The following is a 13,665-nucleotide window of genomic DNA, read 5'->3' on the forward strand; positions in this document are numbered from 1 at the left end:
TGTGTTGGTTTAGGGCGTGCCCATACTTTAGTGTCTTAGATTTGAAGGAATCACATCAGCATACACCAGCTCTCTCTTCATGTGAACCGCATCAACTGTTGTGTATGTGTGTTCGGCAAAGCAATATAAAACCCGCCTCATGCCCAGAATTGGCAGAAGCTGCACTTATTTTATGAGTATGAAGTCGTGGAGATCAGACCTCATAACAATTCTGTATCGTGTTGTTCTTGAAACTTCAGCACTCGCTGTACAGATATAGTTTAACAAGCAAAGCAGATAGTAGAGCAATAACATATTATTCTCATGTAAACCACGATGAACTACTAGGTTGAAAGCTAAAGCAACAACTAAGTGTCGTGTGCAGAAGTTGCAAAAAAGGAAAAATGGCGTTTAAACCGGTAATGAGCCCATGCTAACTTAACACGGTGTAAAGATATCCAGGACCTAGATGACACCTCCCCATGATCCGGAAACGAACTGAATAAGATAATAGAAGTGCCATCTCATGAGAGCAGATTGCAACTTTATATGTGGACGGTCCGCAAGGTAAAACATTAAAAACTAGGAAAATTTAATGCTAAAGAAAAATAAAACAGCCAACTACTTTATCGAGGCTTAAGCCAATAGGCAAGCTAAATAATAAAAACTTGACAAATAAGTCAATGAATTGTCAATGAAATGCTAGTACTCAGCATATCAAACATGAAAAAGGTCTATGACATAACTGTGTATGCAAAATAAGCTGCAACAGCCTCCAATAGGAAGTCACCGTCTTCATCCGAAAAGAGTTCAGCCATCCTATTTAAAAGCGGAAAAGAACATACGTGCTCTCCCAGCACCGGATCCTCTATCACCATCAGAGGACAGCTCGGTGGGTTTTCAAGAAAGCTCTGTTCCAAGAAAGACTGTGTTGCCGCCAGTAAATTCCAGGGACCAATTAGTCCATGCATCAATGCCACAGCCATAATCCTTTCGCCAGGACAAACCAACTCGTGAGTAATGATAGGAGTCATCAGCTGATTAAAGTCGACGTCAGGAGAAACCGGTCCGCAGAGACACAAATCAATGGCCCAATCGAAATCACAGGTCAGGCAGTGAAATACAGGCTGGACACAGGTGAAGTAGGAGAATCGAAAAGATAATCCATATGCCGTGCTTAATATCGCCAACGGCATTGTGCCATAATATTCTAGCATGCGATTGCGGAACAGTGTCAGCAGCTGCAGGGCGGGAGCTTGCACAGGAGGGACATCCATATTTAAAAATGTAAAAAAGCACAAGAGCGTCCGCTGGTAATGCAAGTAAAAATGGGAATCCACGAAGCAGAGTGGAAAAAATAGAATGAAAGAAAGCAGGGATGACTCCAAAGATTTTCTCAAATGAAGTCACGAGACCACTGGTAACAACTTTAAAAAAGTGCGCCAGGGCCTTTGTGGAGGACGCGTTAAAGATAGTCCGAACCATGTCGCTGAAATGCAAAGGCGAATCAGTATTTAAAAGGGTCTGCACCTCTGTACGGGTGTTCGCTATGTGAAGCACGAAAGTTTCACGGGCCGAACTCAAGGCCACCTCTCTCTGAGATAAAAGAGCTCTTATTCTTGCCATGCCGTTGAAATGTGCTCCCATGGTTGGTATTTGTGGCCAGATTGAAAACTCCCTATGTTCATGTGTGGGAGGAAATAGAACATTTCTGCAGCAAATAACCCGTTCATTTACTGTTACGATAAAAGGAATACTTTTAATTAACCCAGAACAATCTTCATTATTGAGCATCAAATAACTACCATTTTCCAACAACTTGAACGTGGGGATGATAGCAGGAACTGGCGTGCCTTGCAACACGCAAGCCATATTTGGTCGGTGTTTGTTGCATGAACCGTGTAACTGTATGTGCCTACACATTAGTGAATGATCTGGCGTCTCAGTGCATTCCTCTCCATTCAGATAAACTTCTTGATCATCTTTGAAACATCTATATGTGTATGGAAGCGACCAGACCTCATGAAGAAAAGCACTACCTAAAGGTTCATAACGACCTATTGGTATATATTTCATACAATTTGAAAACTTATATAAAGCAAAAGGCAGCGTTATTAAACCGTGGATAAGGCACGTTGCCAAAAAACCCGCAATCCTCTGCTGATGATGTCACTGAGCATGTCATGAATGATGTAATATGTGACATCATGAGCAGTGGATTACGGGTAATAGTATCTCTAGTTTACTCCCCTATAGCTGTCTTTCTTTTAACATAAGTGTCTGTTTCCTTCCCTTATACTTACTGTTCTTTTTTTTAAAAAAAAATTTTGGTTCACTTCCGGTTCGCGTACCGGCGAGCGAACTGGGAAGCGAACTACGAGAAATAGAGGTTGGCACAGTTCCAAATATTGTACCAATTTTTTAATAACGGGGAGGTAGTTCTGAAAAGAACTTTTTTTTTATTGTTTTTGTTGTTTTATATTTTTTTTATTATTTTTCTGAACATTTTTTTACTTTTTTTGAATTTTTCTGAACAGTTTTATATTTTTTGGGGTTTTTCTTGCAGGGGGCAATGAAAACGATTCATTGTAAAGGGCTCAACAGGAGCAACAAAACAAAAAAAAAGTATTTATTATTTGGGGCGTTTCGTACAAACTTGCATATGATAGTCAATAGCTCTGTTGATCAGAGTGATGCTTCTTTCTCCGTAGCAAATGAATCCATTGCAATGTACGCAGACGTGTTTTACTTCATGAAATCTCGTTTGAATATTTGGCACCATCTCCCTGCCCTCTGGTCCCGTTACTTCCGGTACAACAGATCTTCTGGCCATAATAGGGAGATTATCTAGGTCGTTACGAAACTGTGCAGCACTGTAGTTGTTAGGATGCCACCTAGTCATATGGCGATGCATTGTGTAGTTTCCGAAACTGTATTTTTTGTCGGTCCCTCTGGACAGTCTATCTTGACATATAAGGCAAGTTACGTATCTTGCATTTACTTTTTTCTGACCTTTGGGAATTTTAAAAAATTGCCAAATGAAGTTTTCTTTCCGGTGAGACGTCCTGGGCTCCTCAGGCAAAAAGTGCCTCTCTTCGTGCTCGTCGTCCTGTTCCTCTTCTTCCTCTTCTTGCTGAATTATAACTTGAGCAGGTGGTCCACTCTTCCTTGGATGTGGTGGAGGTGGTGGGGAAGCACCAGCTGAAGCTACTAAAGAAGCCATTGCTCACTGGTAACAAAGGGTCTTTCTCTCACAATGATGAAAGTCAGAGTGAGGAAAGAAGGAGGGATTTTCATCATTTGGGAAAAACAATAGTTCTCAACCAATGAAAAGTGTTCATTTTAGATTATATGACCTAGTCTTACATCATTAGGAAACCAAAAGTGAAATGAACCAATGAAAAGTGTTATTACCAAGTCACATGACCTGCTGTGTTTACGTTAAGCGCTTTGCAGGGCCTCCCGGTTTGCTTCCAGAAACCTGTGCTTTGCGACTCGGTAAGCGTACCAGTTCGCTAACGTAGCACGTCATATGACGTATCACGCGACAACGCGAAACGTCATGCGGACGGGAGGCGTCACGATGTTGTTTTCTAACGCGGCAGTTGCGGTAAAGAAACGTTTACCGGCTCGCGGTCTATTTCGCGGCATCAAGGTCAGCTAACGGGAAGCTTCCCGATTCGCGAAGCGGGAACGAAGAAAAAAAAATATTTAAAAAAAAAATTATTAATAAACATATAAAATATATTTTTGGATTTAAAGAAGAATACATTTTACAGCTACAGATATTAGCTGTTAAAAAACCAATGAAATTCACTGAAAAAACCATAGGTTATAGACCATATATAGTTAGGAATTAGCATTTACAAAACCTTGAAAATTCACTGAAAAAACGATAGGTTATAGACCATATATAGTTAGGAATTAGCATTTAGAAAACCTTATTTTACTCACACAAAACCATTGAAATTCCATATATAGTTAGTTGCACTAACTATATATCGCGCACCCGCAATCCACTGCTGATGATGTCACATATTACATCATTCATGACATGGTCAGTGACATCACTGATGACATCACTGATGACATCTCAAATGACATCACTGATGACATCACTGATGACATCTCATTTGACATCAATGACCACATCACTGATGATATCATTCATGTGACAATACAATGCATCTCCTCATATTTTAATATAACCTCTGTTTCACCCAGTGTTAAATACAAAGTATAATTTTTGAAACCATTGACACACCAATACTAGTTACTACATATGTACTCACTGATTCCTACGTCTACACACACATTCACTCATTCACCCATACAATCATTCATACATACAATCACTCATCTTTACAACACTATCATATGCACTCATACACCTATACAGACACTCACACTCTGCCACTCATCCATGGAGTTACTCACACACCTAGTCAGTCCTGTAAAGAATCAATCACACTTCCATTTTCTTGTCTATATAGTTAAACATAGAGCACCTTATATTTTCAAACATATACTAACACATACTTACCTTGTTATACAATTATTGATATAAGTACACATTGATCTGCACAGAGTCACACACCTCCCAGCCAGCCACACACACACTCAGTCTCCCATACAAATACTTGGACAATCAATCAATAACCCATATAGTTACTCATATAGCTATTGATCAACACATGCAACAGTTTACAGAACAACAGACATAATGATGCACAAATTAAGACAGTTTAGTCACTAACCCATGCACTCAGTGAGACATATTTAATCACTCACTCATACAGTCAGTCATGCACCTACTAAATCCTTCGTCCAGACACTTATACATCCACTCATTCTTCAATATGTAAGACATATTTAAACTTTACAGAAACATAAAATCACTGGATGTTGTTATCAGTGATGTCATCAGTGATGTCATTTGAGATGTCATCAGTGATGTCATCAGTGATGTCACTGACCATGTCATGAATGATGTAATATGTGACATCATCAGCAGTGGATTGCGGGTGCGCGATATATAGTTAGAGCAACTAACTATATTTGGAATTTCAATGGTTTTGTGTGAGTAAAATAAGGTTTTCTAAATGCTAATTCCTAACTATATATGGTCTATAACCTATGGTTTTTTCAGTGAATATATATATATATATATATATATATATATATATATATATATATATATATATATATATATATATATATATATATATATATATATATAATTCTTAAACTTTTTAGAAACACTCAGTCACTAGATGATGTCATCAGTGATCTCATCAGTGATATCATTTGTGATGTCATCAGTTATATATATATATATATATATATATATATATATATATATATATATATATATATATATATATATATATATATATATATATATATATATATATATATATATATTACCTACTGGCGGTCGCCAGTAGGTAGTTATAGTTAGGACCTAGTTTCCATAGGAAATCTGCAACATTCTATTTGGAATAACTTTGGCTCTGGTTGACGAATACACGCAAAATTCTCCAAGAAAATGGTCTGCTCCGTCCGCTCCTTCCCTGAAAGTTTCGGGATGATTCGTGAAGTGGGGGCCGAGAAAAAAGAGTGGTCCCAAAACATGTTTTCTCCATGCAATTTTCAATAGGGACCTTTAAGACGGGCTACAGCCCGAACTGCTGAACGGAATTATACCAAAATTGGCAAAAAGGTAGAGTTTGGTTCGCAGATTATGCTTTTTGTTAAATGGTGTAAATCCGTTCAATAGTTTCTGAGAAAATCTAAAGTAAAATTATAGATCTATCTATAGACGAAGTACCGTACGAGTACTGTCCGAGGATAGTGTGCGTACCATTACGATCACGAGCTGCATGCTAATTGTCGTGATACGCGTAAGGTACGCATATGCTGTGAAAAAGAAGAAAAAAAACAAAGCCCGCTTTATTGTTAGTTAGCCCCCGGGGGGGGGGCAAATCCCGGGGGGAATGTTTTTATTTATAATGGGTAGCCCTGAGGGGGGCCCACTCCTCTGACCAGGCCTTGGCCGAAATCCCCTCTAATTACATAACCAGACAAGAGGTACACCCTTCTCTTACATCATGACCAAGACCTGGAAAGCACTCCCCCTCAGCATCAGATGAACCCCCACACTGAAAGCATTCAGTAAGAGCCATAACACCTGGCTTTTTGAATGACGAAAGCTGCACAAAGCCCCCCCACATACTCCCCCAGCGCCTGGAAATCCTCACAGGTGAATAGTCTTCTAACAATGCTTCACAAGCAATCAAAAAGAGATGTTGAAAGCTTCTGTTTTTAACATACGAGCAAATCAGATATGTTTGCATGTAGACGCAGCGAGAGGCAATTATTAAAGATGACTTGCTTTCGCAAGACCCCGAAAGGCTTCTTCCAGAATAAGTACGCACTTCACTGCACGACCCCATTTAATGACTATCCAGGCTCTGAAGCCTAAACACGTCAGAAATCATCTCTCATCACTTTCTCTTCTTTTTAGTGTATTGTGTGTGGCAGACTGCGTGACCCTATGTCCAGAGCCCTCAAAGGCCCTGGAGACTGCCACGCCCCAAGACCAGCTCCTGCAGTGTCCCGGAGCTGCGCGGCCCCCCTCCCAACATTTAAAAGCCCCGGGGGGAGGTGTAAATTAATCGAGACTGAATACGTTGGTAAAGCCCGCTGTGCTTACGCTACCAGGAAAACACAACAACACTATATGGCCCAGATTGGGATTGTAGTGATTTCTTAGTTCCAGGTCTAGTTGTCAGATCGGCATACACAGTCCCTCATGGCTGGTATACACCCACACCACACCCATCCATCGCATCAGTCATTACACACGTGACCCTATCTATAAAAAAGACGGAGCGCACAATGCCCCCACGGTCCCGCCGACTCCTCGTGTCCTTCTGGAGCCGTCATTGCTTTTACACATGGGGAGATGCTAAGTTGCATTGGGAAATACAATTTTGTATGGATTTTGAAAGTGAGAACAGATTTCATTGCTGTGTCTTTCAAAGTTCAAACTAAGTTTGCTATGGTAGGGCTGGAGCCGCAAGACTTTCGCCCTCTCATAGCAAACAGCAGTATCCCGGGGGTAGGCACCCTGGGACACTGCAGGAACCGGCTCTGGGCATAGTGGTCTCCAGGGCTCTCGTGGGCACCAGGCGGAGGGCAACCGAGCATCTGTCACACAATACAGAAATCTCCGGGGGGTGGTTGTTCCCGGGGTTTGAGGTCCACAGACTTAAAAATTTGTAGGGGGGAGTGGACGCGCAAGTGGCGCAAGGGGTTGTAAATGTGGTACACAGTGTTCTGTTTTAGTTTGCTTTCCTTTAGGTCTTGTAGAGGATCCAGGGTAAATATATTGGTTTTTGTACAGCCAGTACCTTTCAACGCTACTCTCAAACGGCTTTCTGCCTGTTACCATAGTGACAGTTCATGGAACACTTGCATGAGCATAGAGGTTAGAAGTTCACCACAATATGTTGCTAATTGAAATAGTTACTGTGCTGAAGATTTTTATTGTTTTTATAGGAACCGTTAGTCGTAGAAGAAGTCAGTGGAAAAGTTTTGTAAGCGATTCCTTCCTCTTAGGGGAGAATTCGGGTAACGTGCTCCAAGCGGGACTTTATGAAGCTTAATGTTCATTGGCTGTGAAGTATTAAAAGTAGAAGTTTAGGCAGTCATTCCTTCCTACTGTGCGGAACAACATGGACATTTTATTGGCTAAAGTGTTCCGAGCACAAGTTTGCTCCTTATTGGGTGGGAACGGTTCACTGTTGTCAGTGATATTGTGACGCATTTCCAAAGGAGTATGGGAAAAGAAAGTAGTAGAGGGCAGGTTAGGAACAGTATTAACTCTGTACAGTGCCCAGAAGGTGGTGGAGAGGGATTATGAGGGAAAAAATGTTTTTATATGTTTCAAGGGCCATTTATATAATTGCCGTGTGGTGTATAAATCACGGCGGAAAAAATGACAGTGTCTTGCGCTGTTTTTTTTTATCAAGTTTGTGGGTGACATAGTTCTTAGGAGTACTATTTATTTATAATGTGGTGTTTACTTTCCTGATGGGGAGGTGTGGTTGCGCAGCAAAAAATTCAGTCTAGGTTTGAAACAGTTTTTATTAAGCAAATACAAATAAACTTTCTTCACAAACTGTCGCTGTATATATAAAAGGGGTGACAATTAAAAATGGAATTTCATAATATATCAGTTAAGCGTGGCTATATCCTTCTTTTTTCTGCTACAGTTAGTAAAAGTGTTGCCCCACATTCTTGATGATGTAAGAGGGCATCAGTTACTTTTAGATAAAGTAGAATAGAAGTGCTACAACAAACACTCTCGCACTACATTAGCTGAGATCAAGAGAACAAGTAAAAAACAGTTAAATACAAGTAACTTCATATTACATAGAAATGTTTGCATCATTATTTTCAAAATTTGTATTCTGTACAATTCAGGAACGTGCTGTCATAGTGCTTAGAGGTTGCAGACTGTTCCGCTAACAAATCACATACTCACTAAAGAATATATAGGATGGTACTCTTATAATATATAGTGCAGGTCCTATTTATTCTTTACGGAGAAGGTGAATAGGAACTGCAAATAAGAATAGAAATTAGAAAATAACATTCAGAAATGTAGGGTTTATTAAATATTTAAAGTAACAAAGTATGCATGATAGCTATATTTTTTGTTCTGCAGTTTCGTAAAATATGTTTCTTGAAAAAAATATCTGATCTAGTACTTTTTAATATTTGAAAGTTATATTACAGATGGCGCTGAAAAATCTCCCATTCCTCTTATGTAGCAATAGGACAATCTATTATAATATAACGATTGATACCATTGTTACAGTAAAAAGAAAAGGAAAATAAAGTTATGTATTTAACAGAACATCCATAATGAACTACTTTTGAGCGGTAATTATTTACTGAACTTCTTTTCTCCGGGAGGTGAAAAAGTTTGATCTTCGTGGCGACGGGTCATAAACTCCTCTGAGATCATGACGGTGAGAATAATAATATGTATATATTTTCACAGCACATGATCACAAGGGGAAAATAGACTGAAAACTGCAAGCCGGTAACGTTGCTTACTTATCGTTACTCTTTGTGACGACGGATCGTGAACTCCACTAAGAACACCATAACTGTTTATATTATAATATACATATTAACAGTATGTGATCTCTAGGGGAAAACACAATAACAAATGGAAGATGGTGACGTTGATTGTAAATGTTTAGGGTTTGCGTTGACGGGTCACCAACACCTCTCAAGCGAAGTACAGTGTCAATATTATAATATAAAAAGTCACTATATATAGGCTGAAAGGAGCCAGAAAAGGAGCAATGTTTGTTATAATCTATCTGTTTCTAAAAACAAGCTGCTGACGTTACAGAGAAAAAGTGAAAAACATGCCATAACATTTTTTTCTAGATATATGCCTATGCCATATTAAAACAACTTACAACTCCGGAATATATTTGTTGACGCCAAAAGAGAATCCGATGCTAGAAAACGGAACCTGCAACACAGATTCAGAAATAACTCATGAAAACTAAACTAAATGCACAGTAGGTGTGGTTTACATAGATTTTTTTTGTTTAGTAGTCTACGGAAGGAAGATGTGGCTCCGCCTATTTAGATGGCACGTTTTGCAGTTTACACATGCTCACGTTTGACCTGTTTTACTTCTGCACGTGTTGGGAAAAGTTACAAACTGAGAAGCTGTAAAGGTTTCGATTTCGATGGTAACACGTATAAGGTATTATTATTTACAGAAGTTGGCGAGTTTAAAAAGTGTTACTCGGTAAACTGTGTTCTTTGCATTTTCATGATTAAAAACATCTAAATAGAAGACATAAAAAAAATATCGTTCACATTAGAAGAAAAAAAGGATTAATATTTGTTATTATTATGCTTCTTAATTTAAAAAATGCTACCATTTGTAAATCGTAAACCTACCCTCAGAAAGGTGTGCTGGCACTTGGGGCGTTGGGAAGATTAGCAAGGTATTACTTACAGTGGGATAGTGGTGGGCTAAGATGCTGATGGAGTATTGAATCGAACTGTGAACGGTGTTGAAAGTCAGGTCGCGTTTGTCCACAAAAAGTATTTAATTCAAAATTATTTTTTGTGAACAAATGCGGCACCCACTGGGGGTATTAATTTGACAAAGGAACCACGAGTACCAGCAGGCCGTGTGGCATCCAAACGCCCACTGGGGCGGGACTCAGAACATTTATCAAAGGCTCCTTTGAACTGCCGCCTGCTTGCCTTAATTGTGCCCGTGACCAAGAACACAGGAGTGTTCCAAACGCGTATGGCTTTGCAATTGCTGAGGGGGAGAATGTACGCATGCTTAACTGTGTTTGCCTCAATTAAAGGTGTTAACCTCCTGTCTTGTGGCACAAAATTGGAGGTGAAAGTAAGATGTTTGTCGTTAATTCTCTCCATGCCCCGTAGAGGCGAATAATATTTGCTGATGTTTGTGCTGTTTCAATAAGCTTTACGGTGCCTGCAAGTGAAGAAACCTACTCTGGTATTGTCTGAGGGGTAGATGTTGCTGATGGCATTTTTACTCAGGCTGTTCTTCAAGGTCCCACCTCTTCTAAATGTCAGTCTTGGATGTCCTTCAGTTGCAGTGCTTCCCTAGAATGTCAAACCTCACTAGCCTTATGATTGTAAGTAGTGATAAATCTAAGCAGTGATGAATCGCAAGGTGATAGAATAGGGAGCTGGAGTAACTGGCTTGGAGATGAGCAGTTCTTCTCTGTGTACCTTCTGTACCAGTTGGAGGGAGAATCTAGCGTATAAGTGGAGTAACCCCTCTCTTTGAATCATTATTTTTGCATTTCACTTGATGGCTTCCTCAGTACTACAAATTCAGTATTCTGGGGAGACTACTCTGAGCATGCAAAAGAGTGTTGCCTATTGTGGGCTTTCTAAACAATCTAGTAGTGAGCCTGTTATTCACTACCTCTACTTTGGTATCTAAACACTCCGGGACTTTTTTATGAGCCCCTTGCGCTGCCGGTGTGTCCCTTTTAGAGACGCACTGGTGCGTAAAATGCGCCACTCTGCAACATATTTACAAGGTGATGCATCTAAGCAGATGCTTCACTTCGTAAACCCCCAGTGCTACATTATACCTGCATCATGTATAATGAATGTAGGGTGGGGGTTCCCTCGCTAAAATGGGTCGTAGAAGTGTTGCAACACTTCTAGGATGTCCCTGCATCAAATCCTTACGCCTGCCTCACAGCAGGCGTAAGACTGGCGAAGGCCCTTTCACATGGGGCTTGCCTATGTGAAAGGACACATTACTGGAGTTGTGTCTGTTTTCAGACACACCCCAGCAAAGCACCACTTTTGCGCCTACAGATACATCTGGAATACAGACTTATCTGTAAATCCTTGTAACAAGGAGCGCCGTACAGTAAATACGGGGCATCCATGGTGTCGCAAGGAGGATGCACTGAAAAGTGTTGCATTGCTGATTTCACGCAGCGATGCAACACTTTTCATAAATAAGGCCCTCAATGTCAGTTCTGCTCACGTGCCTGCTGAGTTTTAAATTCTGCTTATTATCATTACGTTTCTTTACAAATGTGGTGGCTTCGATGTTATTACCTCTCCATACCACAAATAGATCATCAATATGTCATATTCAAGTGACCACATGAGTGTCAAATTTGTCCAAATATTTGACATCAAACACATATAAATTGCTGTGCAGGCAAAACCAAATCATTTCTGTAATCATTTTAGTATGAAATAAAAATGACAACGATCTTGCTTTTAAGAAATAGCTTTACGCCTATGACTGATACTGGTATAAAGACTACGAGCATCCAGTGTTAATAATAGGTAATCATCATCCCAATATATGCCCTAAATGCAGGCAAGAAAATCCAGACGGTCCTGAATGTAGGAGGGTAGGGAAGTGACAAAAGGACGATGGATTTTGTCAATGTATCCCTATCTAGGGCATTGATAGCATCCTTATGCATTTTGGGGAGCAAATAAAGAATGAGAATTTTAAGATGTTCACAATGCAAAAACGTATATTCTTTCCATTCAATCAGACCATGTTCTCTATAATCTATTAATCAGTGTGTTATGATATACATGATTAAATTGAAATATCACATTTTTGTACCATTTTATACCACTGTCCGTTTTTCAATTGAGTATAACCTTCTTCTGATACATATCATTGGATAAAATAAGCACATTACCACCTTTATCCAATTGCCCAAACGAGAATTAGTATTTGTCTATAGGTTTCTAATAGCCTTCCTCTCATTGTGGCTCAGATTATCACCTTGCCATTTATTTTTCTTCAACAATGTATTTAAGTCTTGTACAGTAATAGTTTTAAAGGTATTAATCACATCATAGGGAAGGGTAGGAACTGATGGTAGATTTGGCCCTGAAATCACTGGTACAACTCCTATCAAGCTCAATGCCCATGTGCTCTAAGTCAAAATAACTGTCACCAGTGTTCCCACTCTCAGGGTCCAGTTGCACCAACGTGAAAAATGCATTATCCATGATACTAAGATTACTTGAAAAGCCTCACCGGGTCTTCATAGTAGGATAGTCACCCTTTAGTGTGTACCACTGGTGTTACTTAAGTTTTATAGTAAACTTGAAAAGATCAATGCGCCTCTGAACATGGTTGAATGCATTTATGGGACCGAAGGATACATTTGTGGAGAAGTGTGGCTCAGGGGTTAAAGGCAGCAGACCCGGAAGCTGAGATCGGTCCTGGACCAGGGTTCAATTCCCCGCCTCGGCAGGGTCTTGGGCTAAAAATTCCACGGACTCGATAATTCTCGCCCCGGTGCCTCCTCGACTCACGGGTTCACACTCTGCGACTCTGGGCAATAGCTTGCTTAATCTCCACAACGGCCCCTCGCGGCGGGATGCCTGACTTTCACCTTGTGGATACCCTGCTATCTCACAGGGGAATACCAGGAAGGGTTCCCTAAGCAAGCGCCAGGAAACCCACTGCGGGTAGCTGTGCGCTATATAAGCTCAACTACATTTACATTTACATTTACATACATTTAATTTCAATACATTTACTTCATTACTAGTTAATGTTCGATCAGATAAATCTACCACATTCGTTGTGTTCTCCATTTCTGTTCCAATTTGAGTCCCCTCTTTCTTATTTTCATGGGGGACACATTATTTATCAGACCTTCCTCTTCTTATTTTCTGCCCCCCCCGCCTTTGCCTCTTCCTCCTCTCCCCTTTCCTCTCTCAGTTTGTCAGTGTTGTTGATATTTTCTCGGTTTATCAATATGAATTCTTCTAAAATTCATTTCTTGATCATGTGTATACTCACACATCCATACATTACTTTAGTAGTACACACAGATGTTGCATTAGAGTTAGAGCAGGGAACCTATAACTATCCACAACTAACTGGGGAGGGCTAATGAGGAGATATATGGTCATATCTTCTTGTTGTGATCACTCTCTAAGTGAGCTGCCATATGCAGCACACTTAGCAAGACATAAATGCCGATCAGGATTAGTTATGGCCAGGCAGGTGTCACAAACACAACAGTCTCTCCTGCCACATAGGTGAGTGAGTTTATACACAATGTGCATGCGATAACACATATGTCCTAATGG

This window comes from Lissotriton helveticus, chromosome 8 (assembly GCF_964261635.1).
Source record: "Lissotriton helveticus chromosome 8, aLisHel1.1, whole genome shotgun sequence".
In the NCBI taxonomy this organism is placed as follows: Eukaryota; Metazoa; Chordata; class Amphibia; order Caudata; family Salamandridae; genus Lissotriton; species Lissotriton helveticus.